The 18,723-nt window shown below is 35.6% G+C and overlaps 1 long non-coding RNA gene across 2 annotated transcripts in view; it reads left to right on the top strand.

Annotated features, from left to right (window-relative positions):
* The window catches only part of LOC144333945 (uncharacterized), a 404,247-nt gene that overhangs the window by 84,760 nt on the left and 300,764 nt on the right, over positions 1-18,723 (top strand). The window contains exon 2 of one of the 2 annotated variants that reach the window (XR_013403089.1): positions 12,695-12,772. The exons of the other annotated variant lie outside the window; for it this stretch is intronic. This is a non-coding gene — a long non-coding RNA (uncharacterized LOC144333945). The remainder of the gene's footprint in view (positions 1-12,694; positions 12,773-18,723) is intronic. 2 annotated transcript variants of the gene reach the window in all.

Raw genomic sequence — 18,723 nt, 5'->3', positions numbered from 1 at the left:
TAGAAACCATGAAAATTGAAAAGCAAAAGGAAAAAAAAAAACCTGAAAAATAAAACAGAGCAGAATATCCAACAATTATGACACAGCTATAAAAGATATAACATACACAAAATGGAAGTTCCAGAAAAATAAGAAAGACAGAAAAGGACAGTACAAAATATTTGAAATATTAATGATTATTACTCAAATTAATGTCAGACACCAAATCATAGATTCAGGAAATTCAGAAAACTCCAAGTAGGATAAATGCCAAAACAAACAAAACAAAACCGCTACATCTAACCATGTAATTTTCAAATTACAGAAAATCAAATATAAAAAATACTGTAAAGAAGCCAGGGGTAGAGGGAATTCTTACCTACAGAGAAGCAAGGATAAGAATAACATCTGATTTTTCTTCAGATGTCATGCCTGCCAAAAAGTAGAGTGAATTGTGCTGAATGTGGGGGGGCGGGGAGGGAAGCCCAGAATTCGATACCCTGCAAAAATTATCCTTCAGGATAATCCAGAAGTGCACTTGGATTAGTCCAAATGTATATTGCAAACTCTAGGAACAGATGGCTTTACTAGTGAATCCTACCAAACATTAAAGAAAAAGACTTAATATTGTTAAAATATCTATGCTACCCGAAGGGGTCTACAGATTCTATGGAGTCCCTGTCAAATCTCAATGGCATATTTTATAGAAATGAAAACAATTCTACAATTCATATGAAACCTTGAAGAATTATGACTATCCAAATTAAATTACGATATGTATCTTTAGAAAGAAAAACAAAGCTGGAGGCATCACGCTTCCTAATTTCAAAATATGTTACAATGGTACATCAATCAAAATTGTATAGTACTGGCATAAAAACAGATATATAGACCAATGGAACAGAACACAGATATAGTCAACTGATCCTCAACAAGGGAATTAATAATATATGATGAAAAAATTAAGTTTTTAAAATAAATTATGGTGGGAAAATTGGATATTCACATGAAGAAGAAAAACTGAGATCCTCATCTTACACCATCTAAAAATCAAATCAAAATTATTAAATATTTAAATGTAAAATCTGAAATTTTAAAATTCCTAGGAGAAAATACACCGAAAATGCTTCAGAATATTTGTTTTGAAAATTATTTTATGCATATGACACTAAAAGCATAGGCAACAAAAACAAAATTAAACAAGTAGGACTACATCAAACTGAGAAGCTTCTGCACTAAGAAGAAAATAACAGAGGATAAAGGTCTAAATAATGGAATAAAATATTTTCAAAATGCATATTTGATAAGTAATCAATTTCCAAAATGTATAAGAAACTCCCACAACTCAATACAACAAACAAAACAAAACAGAACTAATAACCTAATTTACAAATGGGGAAAGAACTTAAATAGATGTTTCTCCAAAGACAAACAAATGGCCAACAGGTTTATTAAAAACAATGATCAATGCCACTAATCATCAGGAAAGTCTAAATCATAACCACAATGAAATATTATCTCACACCTGTGAGCATAGCTATTTTTTTAATTTCAACTGATATTAGAATATGAAAAAAAGAAACTGTGTACTGTTAGTGAGAACTAAAATGATGCATCTACTATGTTGATATGGTTTGGATCTGTGTCCCCACCCAAATCTCATATCAAATTATAATATGCAATGTTGGTGGAGAGGCCTGGTGGGAGGTGATTTGATCATGGGAGAGGGTTTTCCCCTTGCTGTTCTCATAATAGTGAGTGAGTTCTCATGAGATCTGGTTTTTAAAAGTGTGAAGCCCCTCCTCCTTCTTTCTATTCCTGCTTCTCTGGCCAGGTAAGCTGTGCCCACTTCCCCTTCACCTTCTACCATGCATGTAAGTTTCCTGAGGCCTCCTCAGCCATGCTTCATATACACCCTGTGAAAACATGAGCCAATTAAACCTCTTTTATTTGTAAATTACCCAATCTCAGGTACTTCTTTATAGCAGTGTGAGAATGAACTACTATATATGGAAAACAGTATGGAGGTTTCTCGAAAAATTTTAAAATACAAGTACTATTTTATCCAGCAATCTGACTTCTGGGTATTTCTTCAAAGTAATTTAAACAAGGATCTAAAAGAGATACTAGCACTGTCATGTTCGTTACAGCACTATATACGAAACTTGCAGTCTAGTGCTAAGATGCTGTCAGTTTTCTACTTTAATTTAACTCTGGATGTAAATAAAGTATCAGCGTTAAAACACTTACAGCAAAATAACTACAAGGTGAAGCATTAAGCCCTTTAATTCCAGTACCACACGAAGTTACTTTACTATTCATACTATATTCCCGGCATTCAAAGACTGATGTAATTAAGAAAGATAAAGTTTTGGAAATAGGTCCAGCTGAGGCTCCAGAGAGAGGGAAATGGGTAGATCGCATAATTATACTGGCTTCTTGAAGACAAAGGAGGCTCATCCCTACAGGCACTAGAGAGTCTCTACTTACCACATTTTGTCTGCACTCACTTAATAACCAGGCAATCTTACCAAGACTTCTTTTTTTGTTTGTTTGTTTGTTTGTTTGTTTTTAGGTTGGGGTGGGGTGGGGAAGAGACTAAAAACTTTCTTTTTTCTTCAAGTATCCTGAACTTTCGTATTGGAAGGCAAAGAATCATGACATGTTTTTTTGGACTACCTAAATCTCAGTTTTTTAAAGCATTGATAAGCTTTCCTTTCTGAATATAAAATTTTACTGCTTTTTTCCTTTATTTTCTACCTTTTGCTATATGGAATTTTTATATATATATACTTTAAGTTCTAGGGTACATGTGCACAATGTGCAGGTTTGTTACATATGTATACATGTGCCATGTTGGTGTGCTGCACCCATCAACTCATCAGCACCCATCAACTCGCCATTTTCATTAGGTATATCTCCTAATGCTATCCCTCCTCCTTCCCCCCTCCCCACAATAGGTCCCAGTGTGTGATGTTCCCCTTCCTGTGTCCAGGTGATCTCATTGTTCAATTCCCACCTATGAGTGAGAACATGCGGTGTTCGGTTTTCTGTTCTTGTGATAGTTTGCTGAGAATGATGGTTTCCAGCTGCATCCATGTCCCTACAAAGGACACGAACTCATCCTTTTTTGTGGTTGCATAGTATTCCATGGTGTATGCAAATCACATATCTGATCAAAGACTCGTATCTAGAATATTAAAAGTATGTCCTACACTTCAATAGTAAGAAATCAAACAATTTTAAACAGGCAGGCAAGATATTTAAATAGACATTTCACTAAAGAAGATATACAAATGGCAAAGAAGCAAATGAAAAGATCCTTAACATTATTAGTATTTAGGGAAATGCAAATTAAAACCACAATGAGCAATCACTACGTAGCTATTAGAATAGCTAAAGATAAAAAGACTGACCATACCAATTTTTGTCAAGGATGTGGAGGAATGGGAAGTCTCATACATAAAAGGATGCTGGAGGGAATGCAAAATAGTACAACCACTTTGGAAAACAGTACAGGCAAGTTTCTTAAAAAGTTAAGTATGGGCTGGGTGTGGTGGCTCACACTTGTAACCCCAGCACTTTGGGAGGCCAAGGCAAGCAGATCACTTGAGGTCAGGAGTTCAAGGCCAGCCTGGCCAACATGGTGAAACCCTGTCTCTACCAAAAATGCAAAAATTGGCCGGATATGGTGGGGCATGCCTGTGGTCCCAGCTACTCGGGAGGCTGAGGCAGGAGAGTCGTTTGGACTGGGGATGCGGAGGTTGTAGTGGGCCGTGATGGTGCCACTGCACTCCAGCCTGGGAGACAGAGTGAGACCCTGTCTCAAAAAAATACAATTTTTAAAGAAGTTAAGTATAATACAGCCCTTCCAATACTAGGTATTTACCAAAGAGAACCAACTTGTACACAAATGTTCATGCAGCCTTATATAAAATAACCAAACCTGGAAACAACCCCAATGTTCATCAGCCAGTGAATGTGGATAAAGAAAATGGTGGCATGTCCATATAATGGAGTGCTACTCAGAGACGTAAAGGAATAAACCATCAACACATACAGCATGGATAAATCTCTACTGTGCCGAGTGAAAAAAGCCAGACTCTCCAAAATAAAGAGGACATCTTGTACAATTCCATTTATATGAAATTCTATTAAATGCAAACTAATCTGTAGTGACAGAAGGCAGATCAGTGGTTGTGGGGGGCAGTGGGTGGAGAGAAAGGGAGGGATTATAAAGATGGATGAAGAAACATTTGGGGGTGATGGCTGTGCTTGCTATCTTGATCGTGGTGATGGCCACAGGTATATGCATATGTCAAAATGTCTCCAATTGAGTGTTATACGTCTGTTTACTCTGTGTCAGTTATACCTCAATAAAGCTAGTTTTACAAAAAAAAAAAAAAGATAAAAACCTATACCTCCTTCAGAAAATATTTTGGGACACAATGTTTATACAGTTCAAAAATTAATTATATAAGTGTGTGTATATATATGTGTGTATATATATATACACGTCTGTGTGTGTGTGTGTGTGTGTGTGTGTGTGTGTGTGTATTAGCAATTTGTAAAATGTTTTGTTTGGGACTTTTAGGAAGAAACACTATATTTAATAGGCCATAAGAAATGAAATAGTCCTGGAAAGGAGGATGAGGAATGTTTTCTGAACTCCAAGAAAGCTTTACTTTTTCATGAGAACGAAATAATATAAATTATTCTTGAGATTTACTGGAACAATCTTGTTTCCTCATAGCTTACTGACCTAGAATTCAGTACGGATTCCCATCATCAGTCATATGAGCATTTGCTACATATAGCCCTAATTGTTTATATAAATAGACAATTAACAAATAATTAACTGGATTCTTCTGTAATGTGTGGTAAGAGGCAGAAATACGGAACTGTATTAATTTATAAAATCTCTATAAAGAAAAACAAGCACATACAGAGAAAGAATTATTCACGAAAATGTTTTCAGGATAAAATAAGAGAAAACAAACAACAGAAATACTAGTATAATATTGAATATAATAAAATACATTAATAATCCAAAACGTTAAGAACTAAAATCCTATTACATAGAATTTCAATAAAATGCCAGTAAACATGATGTTTACTTAAATAAATTATATAGAAATATATACTTATATCAAAACTACTTTCAGTAGTCATGTATAAGTACTTTAAAAATATAACCATAACTATACTGGCATCTTGTGAAAGATGTAATTAGATACAGAGGACTTTTTTATGTTTGTCCAAAACCATTCATGATACTCTCATGTATCTTAGCTAAAAATACAAGTTAGAAAATTCACCGTTTAATTATCGCTTCTCGATCTCTTTCATATCTTTATTTTAGGCATCATCAACTCCTAAGTGGATAAAGCAAAAAATTTAACATATTCCATTCCAATCCTTTCCATCTTCCTTCAACTGGACATTTTCCACATTGTAGACCTTGTGATCTTCCTAAAATGAAAATAAAAACTTACTTTCTGAAAGTTGCAGTGGACAGTATTACTTGTCCACTTTCCATTTACCCTCTTCCCCTTCCTAGTAACTACCTTCTAGATGTTCCATTCTTCTATCTGAATATCATGATTTTTGAGGAAACTAATATTTTCCTTCATCACTTTGCTGGCCAATCAACAGGTTTACCCAATTAGTTTAAAGTTAATCCTATTCCCTTTATCATAATCATTAGTTCACTTGACCAACAACTTGACTGATCAACAAGATACTTCCCGGTGTTGTATAATTAAAAAATTGGCTTCAGTAGGGAGATAGAACCATATTTAAGCCAATGAAATATGGGGGATATTATGAGGGAAATATATCTGGATAGTGTGGAATTCTAGACCCATTTATTGCCCATTGAAGAATCTAGCATCAGCCAGAAAACAACTTAGAAGAGTGTAAAAGAGGGAGTCTCAGGGAAATAGGACCAGAGACATTAGGTTGAGTCATCGAAGCCCTTTCAACCTCGGCATTTCTATTTACACAAGTCCACAAGTTTCATTATGGATTTACCAGTTTGAATGGAGTTGCCAGCTTCTTGCATGTAATAGCATCTAAACTGAATTATAACTCTTCTTTCTTTTGATTTTAAATAATTTTTTAAAAGATGGTATGCCATTATCTCTCTCTCTGTCTCTCTTTTTCTCTCTTTTTTTTTTTTTTCTGTTTCCCGACTTTCACAGGTTCTGTCTTAACTCAAGATGTTTGCAAATACCACTATTTTGGCCTGGAATTCTCTTTCCAATCCCTCTGTTCTTGATCAAGTCCTATATCACCCTTTTGTTTAATCTAAGATTGCTTTTCTAATGCCCAAACTAACTCCCACTTTTCTACAGATTCTCATGGTACACTAATACCACAGCATACATGGTACACTAATAATAAAGGAACATAGATGTTCCTTATTGAAATATTTAACAAGCAACATCATATAGAACTGCATTTTTATTGCAGTGAGCTAACATCAAGCACTGTCATTCATTATCCTAGTACTCCTTGCTTGAAGTATTGGATCTAGAATATAATGTCTGAATAAATATTATGGAGTCAAACATACATAAGTGAATAAATGAATAAACATATGCACATTAAAAATTAACTTATGTGAGTTGTTGAAGCATGATGTCATTGTTAATCAATTGAACTCAGAAGAATAATTACTTCTTTGACATGGTTTTATATACCCTGCTCCCTTTGTCAGTGCTACATAATGCCTTGGAGAGCAAGGAAATCAGTGTTGGACTCCCTTCTCAGCCTTTTGTCAATTAAGTCTCCAATGGCAGTAAGAGCACTTCAAAATTGTTAGGACAGTGATCAATATTGTGTGCTGATAGAAACTCAGTATGATATCACCAATAATGTCTCCTGAATCTTCAATAGTGATAGAAAACTGCTCAAAACACAAAATGAGTTGTGTGTACAATTTATAAATGTGTATGTGATTTATGGTAGGTATCTTTAAACAGCAGTTTTATTCATTTTTTAATGAATGCTTTCATTGAATGAAGTCATATACTATAGGTTGATTTGTAGATGTTTATTAGGGGAAAATAGTATAAACTGAATAGAAAATAAGAAATAGACCTGGGAATTTCTGCTTGGAGCTGCTTGATCTGTAGCATTTGTATGCTGCGTACCCTTGGGCATATGAATTTGTTTCTTGTTTCTTCTAAATTACAAGCTTATGATTACTATACACTTTTTCTAAGTATTAGAGATAATCTATGTAAAATATTTAGGACAGTTCTTTCTACATAATGAGCTTTTGATAAATAGTGGGGTTTATGGTTGTTTTTATTGCCACTGTTGTTATTATTAAAGATCACCAATATGTTTAAAATTACTGCCAGGCTTACACTCTTTAATTCTTTTAGATGTTTTTAAAGAAAAAATAATACAACAGAATTAAACATCTTTGGCTGTCAAACTGAAACCAACATTTATCTCTGTTTAGTTTCAGCTGTTTTGAAAATGTGTGAGACTACAGGTTAGGGGGAGTGAAGAGTTTGCCAAAAAAGTATGAAGATAGGGTGACAATAGTTTAAGGTTGCAGTGAGCTATGACCATGCCACTACACTCCAGCCTTGGTTACAGAGTGAGACCTTGTATCTGAAAAAAAAAAAAGAAAAGATGAGATGTGAGTGTGAAGAGAGAAAGAAATTAGCATTTAATTTGCATTGCCATGCAGTTTACTTCTGCTTTATCACAACATACTTCAAAATAGGAATTATCATAACCATTTTACAGATGAAGAAACTAAGTCTCAAGCAATTAAAGTAACTTTTTCTAGATCACACAGACACTAAGTGTTGAAATCAGGAGTTAAACCAGGACTTTTATAAATGCCTAAAGCTGTGCTCTTCCTACAATTACATTCGTCTTCAAACAAAATATTAGCAGTCATTGTCCATTAAACTTTAATAGCAAATGGAGATAAATCTATCAGAAATATTAGTAGCTTTTCAGAAGCTAAAAGGAGAAAGCAATGCTAGCAGCCATCTTGATTAACTGCCCACTTAAAGCAAAACTAATGTAATTTAGCAAAAATAAAACTAATTTTCTTGATACCGAGCTTTTCATGAATGTGTCTCTTACATAATGAAAACAAAATTTTCATGGAATAATTACTTTCTCAAATGAAAACTTAAAACTATAAAAAAAACTTATTTTTATATTATAATTACAAAAATCTAAGTATATTGAATTACAAAAAAATGATAAAATTGATGGACTAGGACAAGACGGCTATGATTTATAACTTTTTCTTCAAAACTGAAGTAAGGCTAAGATATTTCTTTCAACAAAATAAAATTAAACACAAAAGTCAATATTATAGAATTATTTTAAAAAGAAAGAGAAGAAAACTTACCAGACAAATCAAATTTCATGGAAAAAAAATAGTATCTAGCTCTCATATGGTAGCATACTTGCAGATGTCATAAACGATGTCACACGACGGTCTTAATTCTCCTATTTTTTCTTTAAAATTCTGAAACAATGAAAGATAAATGTGTTCAGGAATTTTCTCATCCTTACCATAAGGAACATTGAAACTTGCAGCTGCTTGCAAATTGTTCATTCATTCACTTATTCATACATGTTATGATCACTGATTATTTTCTATGCACACAGAACAGTGTTAGTCTCTGTCAGGAACACAAAACAAATGCAAACTTGGACTCAATTCCAGAAGCCTAGGAGCCCACGGGAGCTGATATACAAGGGCTTGATTACATAAATCTAGGTGTCTTCTTGGTAATTAGATGGGTAGAATATTATCAGTGCTTAAAACGAGTAGTTCAGATAATAAATTCTAGAATAAGTCAGAGAATCAAAATATCGTTTTGGGCTAGCATCTTCAGAGAAGGCATCACAGAAGTAATCATCATAAAAAACACGCTAGAAATCCTTAGAGGGATATCAATACTCTCTTAACCAAAAATTTAAAGTAAGAGCTTTTTTATCTTTATGCCACAAAAAATGCAAACCTAGTAATGATCTCTCTGAAACTATTCAAAAGTGAATTATTCAATTAATCGCACTGTTAGTCATCCAGTAACCCATTTGACATTCATGTTTGTTCTACACATATTTATCAGCACTAGTTTGGTTTAGGATATTCTTCTTGAAGATAAAGATTTAGTGGCAGGCTACACAGACTAGTTTTTGTTTCAGTGAAGCTAACAGTCTATCAAGAAATATAAGATTTAAATAAATTATCAGCCCAAAATATTACTTCCAATTGTATAAGGATTAGGAACGAGAGTTACAGGTTGATAAAATAATACATTAGAAAGAAGTTGTATCTCTTCAGCATAGGGTATGCAGGCTGTGCACTGCACAACTCTAGGGGCATCTTTCACAGAAATTACAGCATAAATGTATTTGAACTTTATTTAAACTGAATGGGAAATTACTGCTAGGAGTGACATAATCAGCTATGCATTTATAAAAGATGCTCTGGCCAAAGTATGAAGAATGGATTTGAAATTGACAACAGAAGTCGGCATAGAAATACTAACTACTTTTTTAAATGATCCATGAGAAAAATGGTAATGGTGAAGAGAATGGAGTCGGAGAGGAGTAAATGAATATATTTTAAAGACAGAATTGACAAGACTTGCTGCAGGTTGTATATGGAGCTGAAAACAAGGAGGATGCAAACTTTTCAAAGTGTTATTTACTGACAAAGGTCATGGTGTTAAAGATACAAATTTGGTGGAAATATTAAATAATTATTCTTTCTACTTACTTTGTATAATTTACCATGAAACCCCTAAGTGGATAAATCTATTAGGCATATGGAAACACATAAAATGGGCTGGAGATTTTTACTTGAGATTTTTTTCATAAGACTGTATAAGATATTCTGAAGAGAAGTAATATTGACAAGAGAAACTAGGATTAATTTCACCTCCAAAAATTGCAGTGGATGGGTGAACTTCATCTGTCTCAGCACATTAGCTTGACTCCTCAGTTTACATTCATTAACCTCATGACTGATGCAGAAATTTTTTTCTGTTCTCAAGCCTGTAACTCGATTCCGGGGACAGCCTCAGGGCTAGGCCTCTTGCACAATCTCAGCAGTCACTCATCATCATCCAGTGCCTTGGTTCTCCTACAGGAAGTCCTTGTCAGAATCTGGGGAATCTTCTTATTTTCCTGTATATTTAGCTCAAGAAAGTGCCCATAGCTGCTGCTCTCTGGCTCCTTGCTTTCATTTCATTTATCTGCACTGATAAACAGACAGACCCAGTTTACATTCTCGCTCTACTTGCTATGGATGAGTGACTCCAGCTATCTTATTCATCTACTTTGTGAATGTCAAATGTGAAAATATATGTAACGGTGCCCAACATATATCAAGTGCACAATGACTGTTATTTACCATTTTTTCCCAGAGGAACAATTCTTACTCTGCTTTTACTTCCTTCTAGTCTGTATTTCTGATCCCTACCTTCTTTTTCTCCAGAAGGTTGCTCATGTTTGTGCTACAGTCTCAGACTCAGGATATCTATGGCTCCATCATGATACATTTCCTGCATCTATTTCTAGATGATTCTAGTTTGGGGAAAATGCATGGTGGGAACAGTGCATGCACAGAGATTGCTGTTTGTCTACCATGTAAAGAGATATAATTGCTGTGTATAAAAAATTGGGGAGAGCTTAGTAATCAAAACCCAGTTTAAGAGAATAGAGTGAAATAAGGATAATCTTTGATTCCACAAAAAGAAGAGGGCTCTGGGAGGTCATGCACTAGCAATATTGCATATTAGTATGGACACTTTTGTTTATCATGCATCACGTCATGATTTTTTAAATTACAATAACTTTATGAGGTGAGAATGGATGATATAATTCTCATGTTAAAGAAGAGAAAACAAAGCTCAGGAAATTTAATAGATGCAGGGGTAACCTATGGTGGCTCCAAGAGATCTGAATTCCAGACCAGACTCATCAAACTAGCTATGGCTGCATATAACTTATACTCTCTGAAGTGCTGAGTCTTCTCAGTGGTAACAGAGGAACAGGATTTCTCTAATATGTAATCCAAACTTAAAAGGATGAGATGTTATATCTTGTCTAATATAAAGAGATCATTGGTAGAACTGGGATAAGAATTATATTTCCTAATTCAAAGCATCTCCAATACACTACTTTGCTTAAGGCACTTTTCTGGTTTCTGAATGGATAAGAATGGCAATTTGATACAAACGAAACAAACATCTTAACAGTTACATGGGTAAAACAGAGAAGAACAGACAAAGAAGTATTAAAATCTTCTCATGGTCCTTCCAAGTGCAGAAGCAGGTGATCAAGGTATTGTGTCAGTAGGATGAAAATTGAAAGTAAAAGACTATGGCATGCATACAAATTATAGTGGATAAAATATAAAAGTGGTCCATATCAGTAGTTTTGGAATAGCTGAGACTGATGTCAAGCAGTTGACTTACTATGGCCTTTTAAATAATCTAAGTGGATTAGAAAGAGGAGTATGGATGGCTAGTAGAGAGTTTGTGGAGATGAAGTGGAAGGATTAAAGTCTTGACTGGAACTGGAGAGATTACAGGCTGAGCCTCAGTTTTCTGGATTGATGTCATTCTCCAAAGTGTTCTAAGAAGGCACTGTATCAGTATCTTTTAACTGGGCATCTATTGAAACTAAGTAACACTATTGTTCACAAGTTTGAACTACTAGGGTCAAGGAAGACACCAAGCTATGAATAATATAGTGGCCAAGAAGCTAGTCAGCATGTCTAAATCATCATGTTTGTCTACTTTTACATAGGTTCTAAAATATTTCCATTGCAGACTCAATAAATACAGGCAGGGTTATTTCAGTAATATAAATTGATGCAGTTATGATAGAATTTTGTTTATTTTTTATCTGCTGAAAAGCTCTTACAGTAACAGAAGATATGTATGATTTTATCAAAAACTTGTTTTGGTTAGCAAAAAAACAAAAACTGGGGTCTTTGAAGAAAGTATCAATGCTGACAATCATTTGAAGAAAATCAAATGTGTTATGTAATTCATTTAGCGAATGTTTAAATGCTTATTACATCCCAGACATTTAGTTTGATATTAGCTATAAATGTATATATGGGTATACATAGGTCGATATAGATAGATAAGATAGTAGACTAAGGTATTACTGTCTAATGAAGAGACGGATATGTAAATCATAAGAGAAAATAATTCTGTAAGAAATTTTTAGATGTAAATTTTCTCTTAAAATGCAGGCATAAAAGGATTTAATTCTTCCTGGGGAAATCAGGGAAGAGCTCATGAAGTGCAGACTTCACATAAAGACTTCAAGGATGAGCAAGAATGATCAGAGATACACATGTGTAAATAACATGTTACAGAAAAAGAGAACATGTATCAGAGATTGTTCAAAATTCTCCACGGACTTTATTATTTCTGAAGGCTTGAACAAGAGATATATTGGTAGAAGAGAAGTCTTAAAAGGTATAGAGGCCAGAGCAGAACATAAAGTGTCTTATAACCTGTGAAAATACATTCAAATTACTTCTTGGAAGCCATGAGAAGACTGGTGAAATTTAAGAACAGGAATAACATCCAAGATGTCTTGTAAAGTGCATTTCTATAATGCTAAAATCAAATTAATTTTCAGATGAGGAAAGCATCTTAGAGGTAGTGGTCAAGTAAAGGGGTCTTTTATTCTAACGCAGAAATATGAAGAGAAAAGCCTGAACTAGGAAACTGACCATGAAACTAAAAAGGAGAAAGCATATGCAAGTGGACACAATGTGAGTATCCTGGCTTCCTGTGTTCTGCCTTGGGAAATAGAGAGGTAAGTGATACTCTTCAACAGAGTCATGGTACCTGAGGCAGTGGGATGTGGGGGAGATGGAGGCATTTGGATTTGAGGCTGTGTGGGTATTGCGTGGAACTTCTTCCCTGATTTTCACAACCTTAAGTTAAAAGTTAAGTACCAGAGGGAAGAGGTCATTGAAGGAGAAAATCAGATTTATCATTTACTACTGATATATGCTAATTTTAGATAAGGGCAATCAATTCATCAACTTAAATGTAATTTAAATTACTTTGCTATAGGATATCATTGTTAATGCAAGGCTCCATTGCATAGGTTGGCAATCACATTACTGTGTCCATATATAAAATTATGTTGTTTCCAGTATTTTGATAAAAATTCTTTATTTCAGGGGAATATTACTGTTAATTATTATTGGGATGTCATCCAAGATTTGGGTAATATGTACAACTATTACTGTCAGGGAAGGAAAACATAAACAAAAGTCATGATGTAAAGCTTCTTATGTGGATCAAATATCATAATGTTCCTCCATATGAATATCAAATTCATAATGTTCTGGAAGTTTCTTAAGAGTAGGAACCAGAGAAAGAGTTAACAAGTTGCCATGAAGTTAAACAAACTTTCATTTCAGGACCCCCTTGCTTGCCTGTCTTTCTTACGAGGAGACCTAGCAATGTGTTTACAGGTCATCTATTGTAGTAAAATTTGATCAAGTGTTATATTTTAACCACAATCAGTTAAGCGCAGGCTGTCTCAATACCAGTGGCCCTATCACACTTGTCCTCTAGTCAGGTGTTGTTGATGGCTACTGGCATAAAGAGGCAGGCTAAAGAGAGATTGTCAGGAAATTCAGAGGCCGGTGAAGATAACCTAAGATGTATAATACACAACCACAATAAGACATCAGCAAGAAACTTGTTAACAAGTGATGGCAATTAAGAGTATTTAGATTAGTCACTGGAAGAAAATTTGCAACGTCAAAAAATTCAGAACTCATCTGTAAATGAAGCTCGATAGACATTTTCCTAAATCTGACAAGCATCCTAAAAATGTTCATGATATCACCAGTAATGACTTGTGAAGTAGAAATAAAGAGCCTACAATGAATAAACAAATACCATGGTAAAATAATGCATTATTTTCTTTTATTCTGTATAGAACTTAGTATAAATATCTTGTCTTACAAAGGTAAGATTTTGCAGCCAAAAATGTAGGACAGGGAAGGGGAATGGAATAGAACATGGCCAGGCTATCAATGAATACAAATATTTTCTCATTTTGTGTTTTATTTTTAAGCTGTTCGTGGCATTGGTTAGCTTTTTAAAATTTGCATTTTGTCGTGATTACTGATTATCAATATTTAATGTTATATCTGTTTATAATTACCATTTTATATAAAAGAAGGCCTCTAAAATAATTTAAGCTTCACATCACAAAAGTACTGTAATATTTCTCTCAAGATCCCTGGTACCAAACTAAAATCTGTAGAGAAAATTGCTAAGTTGACCGTTAAACAAACGAGAGTGTCAGGATTTAGTAATTAAATGTTCAGTGAGGAACAATAGGGAACACAGCATCTTGATCCTGCTATAAAAGTAAGGCAAAGTGAATTCAGGGAAAGAGAAATCTCAAAATAAAAGTTTATTCTTAGCTCTATTCATGAACTTCTGACTGTTTACAGTTGATAAAATTACCTTCATAAATTACATGGGCATGGAGGGAGACAGACATGAAGATCTTGGAGATGAAGGAAGCTAACTCTTATAAGACAATCAACAACAACAAAATGATCTTTGCTCCTGATTTTAAAGAGCTAAAGGAAGAGAAGGGGAAGATGAAGGGAGGACAAGTGCATAGGAAAAATGAGAGGAAATAAAGAGAAATTGTGTAAGGTGAGAAATGACAGTAAAATTCCCCTACAATATAGAATGGTGAAAATTCTATTTGAAAAAATATTTTTGGTACAATAAAAAATGTTCTAGCCTTCACTCATCCATCCCAATTCTTTCCCAACTGAAATGTCAGTGAATTCTACTCTACTCATAATGTATTGTAAAATAACTTTTTTCCCCTTTAACTAAAAATCTTACCTCAATTTTACATATGAGCCAGAATGAAGAATTCTACAGGAAAGCAGAAACTTGACAGAAAGAAGAGTACAGGAGAATGGGTGAAACTTGAAAATTGATAGAAATGATAGAACAGGATCTATATTTCTGCAGGTCACTGAAGTGAAGAGTTTGATGTTCTTCCTAGATCTTCATAGACGTATAATTGCCTGTGTAATCTCCTTACCTCACTAGTCTGCCCTGTCTTCCTTCTTGCTAGATGACAAATAAAGGAAACAAGAAAAACAAGGGAAGGGAGAGAAAAAAGGAGGGATGCAGCAAGACGGAGAAAGAAAAGGAGGAGAAAATAAAAGAAATTACTAAAGGGAGAAAATAAGCAGAGAAGAAGTTAATCCCCTGGTGAATTTTTCACAGGCTATCTGGAACTCAAAAGTTCAATCTTTATCCATCTATCACTAAGTCAACTTTGGAACCTCTTCTTCTAGAACCAGTTAGGGAAGCCCCTGAAGGAGAGGTTATAGGATGAAATATATGTTGGTGTGAACTTTAAAGAAAGAATTTGTGTTTAAGGATGAAACTGTAATGGTTTTCAAGTTGCACTAACCACATGTGATTTGAGCTTAATCAAAAGTAGAAAAATCAGCAACTTCTACACAAAACATTCAGGAAGAGGAAGAAGATCCAACTTAGAAAATCTAGTGGGATAATAATTCCATTAGTAAGATAATGATACAGGTATGATGATACTGGAGTTTTCAGAGAGCATTGAGGCAATATGTAGCTATGGAATTTGAAAAAAAAATGGTTCATTTTTGGAAGATTACTTCAACAGTCATATTAGATTAATTGAAATGAAGGTTGGTGATATAAGGCTTTAAAAATAGTCCAACTGGAAATTATGAAAGCTTGAAAAGCAGCTTTGAAAAACAAAGACAGAGGGGAAAGGGATGAAGAGAAATATAACTGAGATTTAAGATATAAAATAACTGAAATCTGGAACTAATCAACTGTGAAAATCAAGCAACGAGAAAGAGTTGTAAATTATTTAAAAATATCTGGCTTGATCAACTTTCCCAATTTTAGAGCCAGTCTTCGCAAAAAGGAAAAAACAAAACAGATCAGGCAGGAAAGGAACATCCGGCTTGCTGTGAACCCACTTAGACTGGCCGTGATCTCAAAGAGTAAAGATCTATCCAGGGAAACTTCTGAACCATAGTGTCAGACTTCCTGCGCTTTTCAACTCCCCCGGTTTTATCATCTCTACCCTATTTCAGCAATCTACTCCCATGGCCACATCCTGAATGTTGACAATATCCTAAACGGTGCCATTTGTAAGATCTCTGACACACCAAACACTCTCCTCTTACAGCTGTCAGTAATGTACATGACCTCCGCTTATTCAAATATGCTTACAGATTATACACCCCTGATATTGATGGCAGTGGCTGCTGCTATCACGCCTGCTGCAACACGGAGGTGTGACTGGCGCTGCACATTCCACGGAGCTGTTGGGAGTCCCGCCCCTTCTGAGTTGGGGAAAGAGCTCCCCGGGTACCCCTGCATCTGCCCAAACTGCGGCTGTGGATCGGAGGCTCGGGGTTGGCAGGTTGGGAGCTTCCGAGTGCAGCTGCAACCACCCTCCCGGGCGCAGGACCCTGGCATTTCTGCAGCCTGCACCCTTGGGGGCCCCAGGAAAGACCCATATCCCTGTAGGTTTGGAGGTGTTTGCTTCTGCTGCCTGGCGTCTCTTGGCTCCTGGTGCCTGCTCTGATCTCTGAGCGGGAATTGGTGCTGAGTCCTGGGGCCGCGCATGCCAGCGGGAGGCAGATTTGATTCCTGGGCAGAAGGGGGCAGCTCCCAAGTAAGGATACCTTCAAGCCAGGGAGGGCCTGAAGGCTGGGGTCTGGGCTGCCAGTCCCACTGACCAGAGTGGGGACTTGTGGGCCTCTTCTGGGCCACCCATAGCCACCCATGGACCAATCAGCAAGCACATCCTCCTCTCTGAGGTCCATAAAAGCCCTGGGCGCACCCTGAGCAGGGCACAGGAAGGCCAGAGGAGAAGTCAGAGAGATGACAGGATAGCCAGCTGTGGAGAGAAGTACTCCTCTCAGCTCAGAGCTGGAGATGATGGGAAGGTCAGACGCAGAGAGGAGCTACCCTCTTTGCTTAGAGCTGCCAAGAGATGCTACCTACCTTCTCTGCTGAGAGCTGCAGAGATGACCTGCCGGCAGAGAAGAGCTACCCACTGTGGGTCTCCTCCGATCTGTTGTAACGCTGAATAAAGCTTCTTTTCCTCTTGTTCACCTTCCACGTGTCTGCATATCTCATTCTACCTGGACGCAAGCAAGAACTCGAGCAAAGGAACCACCAGCCACAGAGGTTTCTGGCCAGAAAATCGACACCCCAAAAGTCCTATAACAATCTGATTCTAAAAGCAACACCATCTTTTCAATGTAATTCTAAAGATTTGGGGATTATTTTATTTAACTTCAGGATCCCCTCTGAAGAAAATCAACTTACAAAGGGTGGCAGGTCTTAAGAAAGGTACTTAGCAAGTGCTGGTACATTCTAAGCAATCAATATTTGTCAATGTTGACTAACTATCAAATTGTACTAGAGAAAACGATTCCTGGGGCTTAAAATTATCCTATACAAGGATCCACTTTATTATTACTATTTCTTTCTGTTGGTTTTGGATAAATTACTGACTCCTTATCTCAGTTATGTTGTGTGTTAAAAGTTTACAGTGTTACTTTGTATCTCTCAAGGGCTTTTGTCAGCATTTTCAATGAGATACCTTAAAACCTCTAAAAAGAAAATGAATGCTATAAGTAAATAAAAATAAGTCTGAATCGCCAAAAGTATGTGTGTGTTTGTTCTTACTATTTATCGCCAAGGACACCAATTCATTGGCCCTTTTTATAGCAATATATAACTCAAACTTCTGGTTTTTTTGCTTTAGACCTGAAAGGCATAAATTTATTTTTCCATTTACATAGCAAGTTGAAGTTGTGAGGACAAATACAGTAGAATGTGTTGATTTCCACAGTCTCTGGAAAGTGGCATTTCTGTTATTTCCCAGTCCAGGGATTTTTAATTCACAGTATTTCATATTAATGTTAGACTTGCTATAAGGTTATTTCTTAAAATATCTTATGCCTTCAGGAAAACGTTAGCTTGCTAGCTTTCTGAGGTATTACTCATTTATATCACTCAAAATGATAACCAATGAATATATCAGAATGGAGACCCACCTAGAGGCAGCATGCCTTAATTCTGCAGTGTGTGACTATCTGGCTACCTTTCTTACTTACTGTTATATAGCAAATGTTAAAGGCACTTATGAGAATGACTTTTTTCAGATCAACCACATTTGTGTATGAGCAAATGGAGTTTGTCTCAAGTGATCTAGGCACATGAAATCAAATTATGCTTTAAATTACCTATTCAGAATGTCACTCTATTCTTACCTGCAAAAATACATACAACTTCATAATAATGTATCCCATAGAACATGTTGAAGTTTATAAGGCTCTTGGATTGTAGTATCTCATTTTTTTCTAAAAACAAGTTCAGTTAGGCAGGGCTGGAATTGTGCATCTCCTTCCAAGAGACCTGCTTGAGATGAGTTGAATAGACAGTAAGGGACAACCACAGATGTTCAGTGTTATCACTAAATCCATTTGGGATTAAGCAGGTTCTGTCAATAAATAGTTCTGTTAAGGCATTGGTGTAGTCCTATGGGATAATGTGAAGAACATAATCATAATCATTGTAGGTGTTTTTATGATGCACAACACAATATTATGCCATGATATTGATGAATTTGTGATTATTGTAACTGGCTGTCTTT

The sequence above is a fragment of the Macaca mulatta genome, chromosome 13 (genome assembly GCF_049350105.2).
Source record: "Macaca mulatta isolate MMU2019108-1 chromosome 13, T2T-MMU8v2.0, whole genome shotgun sequence".
Lineage (NCBI taxonomy): Eukaryota > Metazoa > Chordata > Mammalia > Primates > Cercopithecidae > Macaca > Macaca mulatta.
This window is presented reverse-complemented; position numbering and strand designations above follow the sequence as displayed.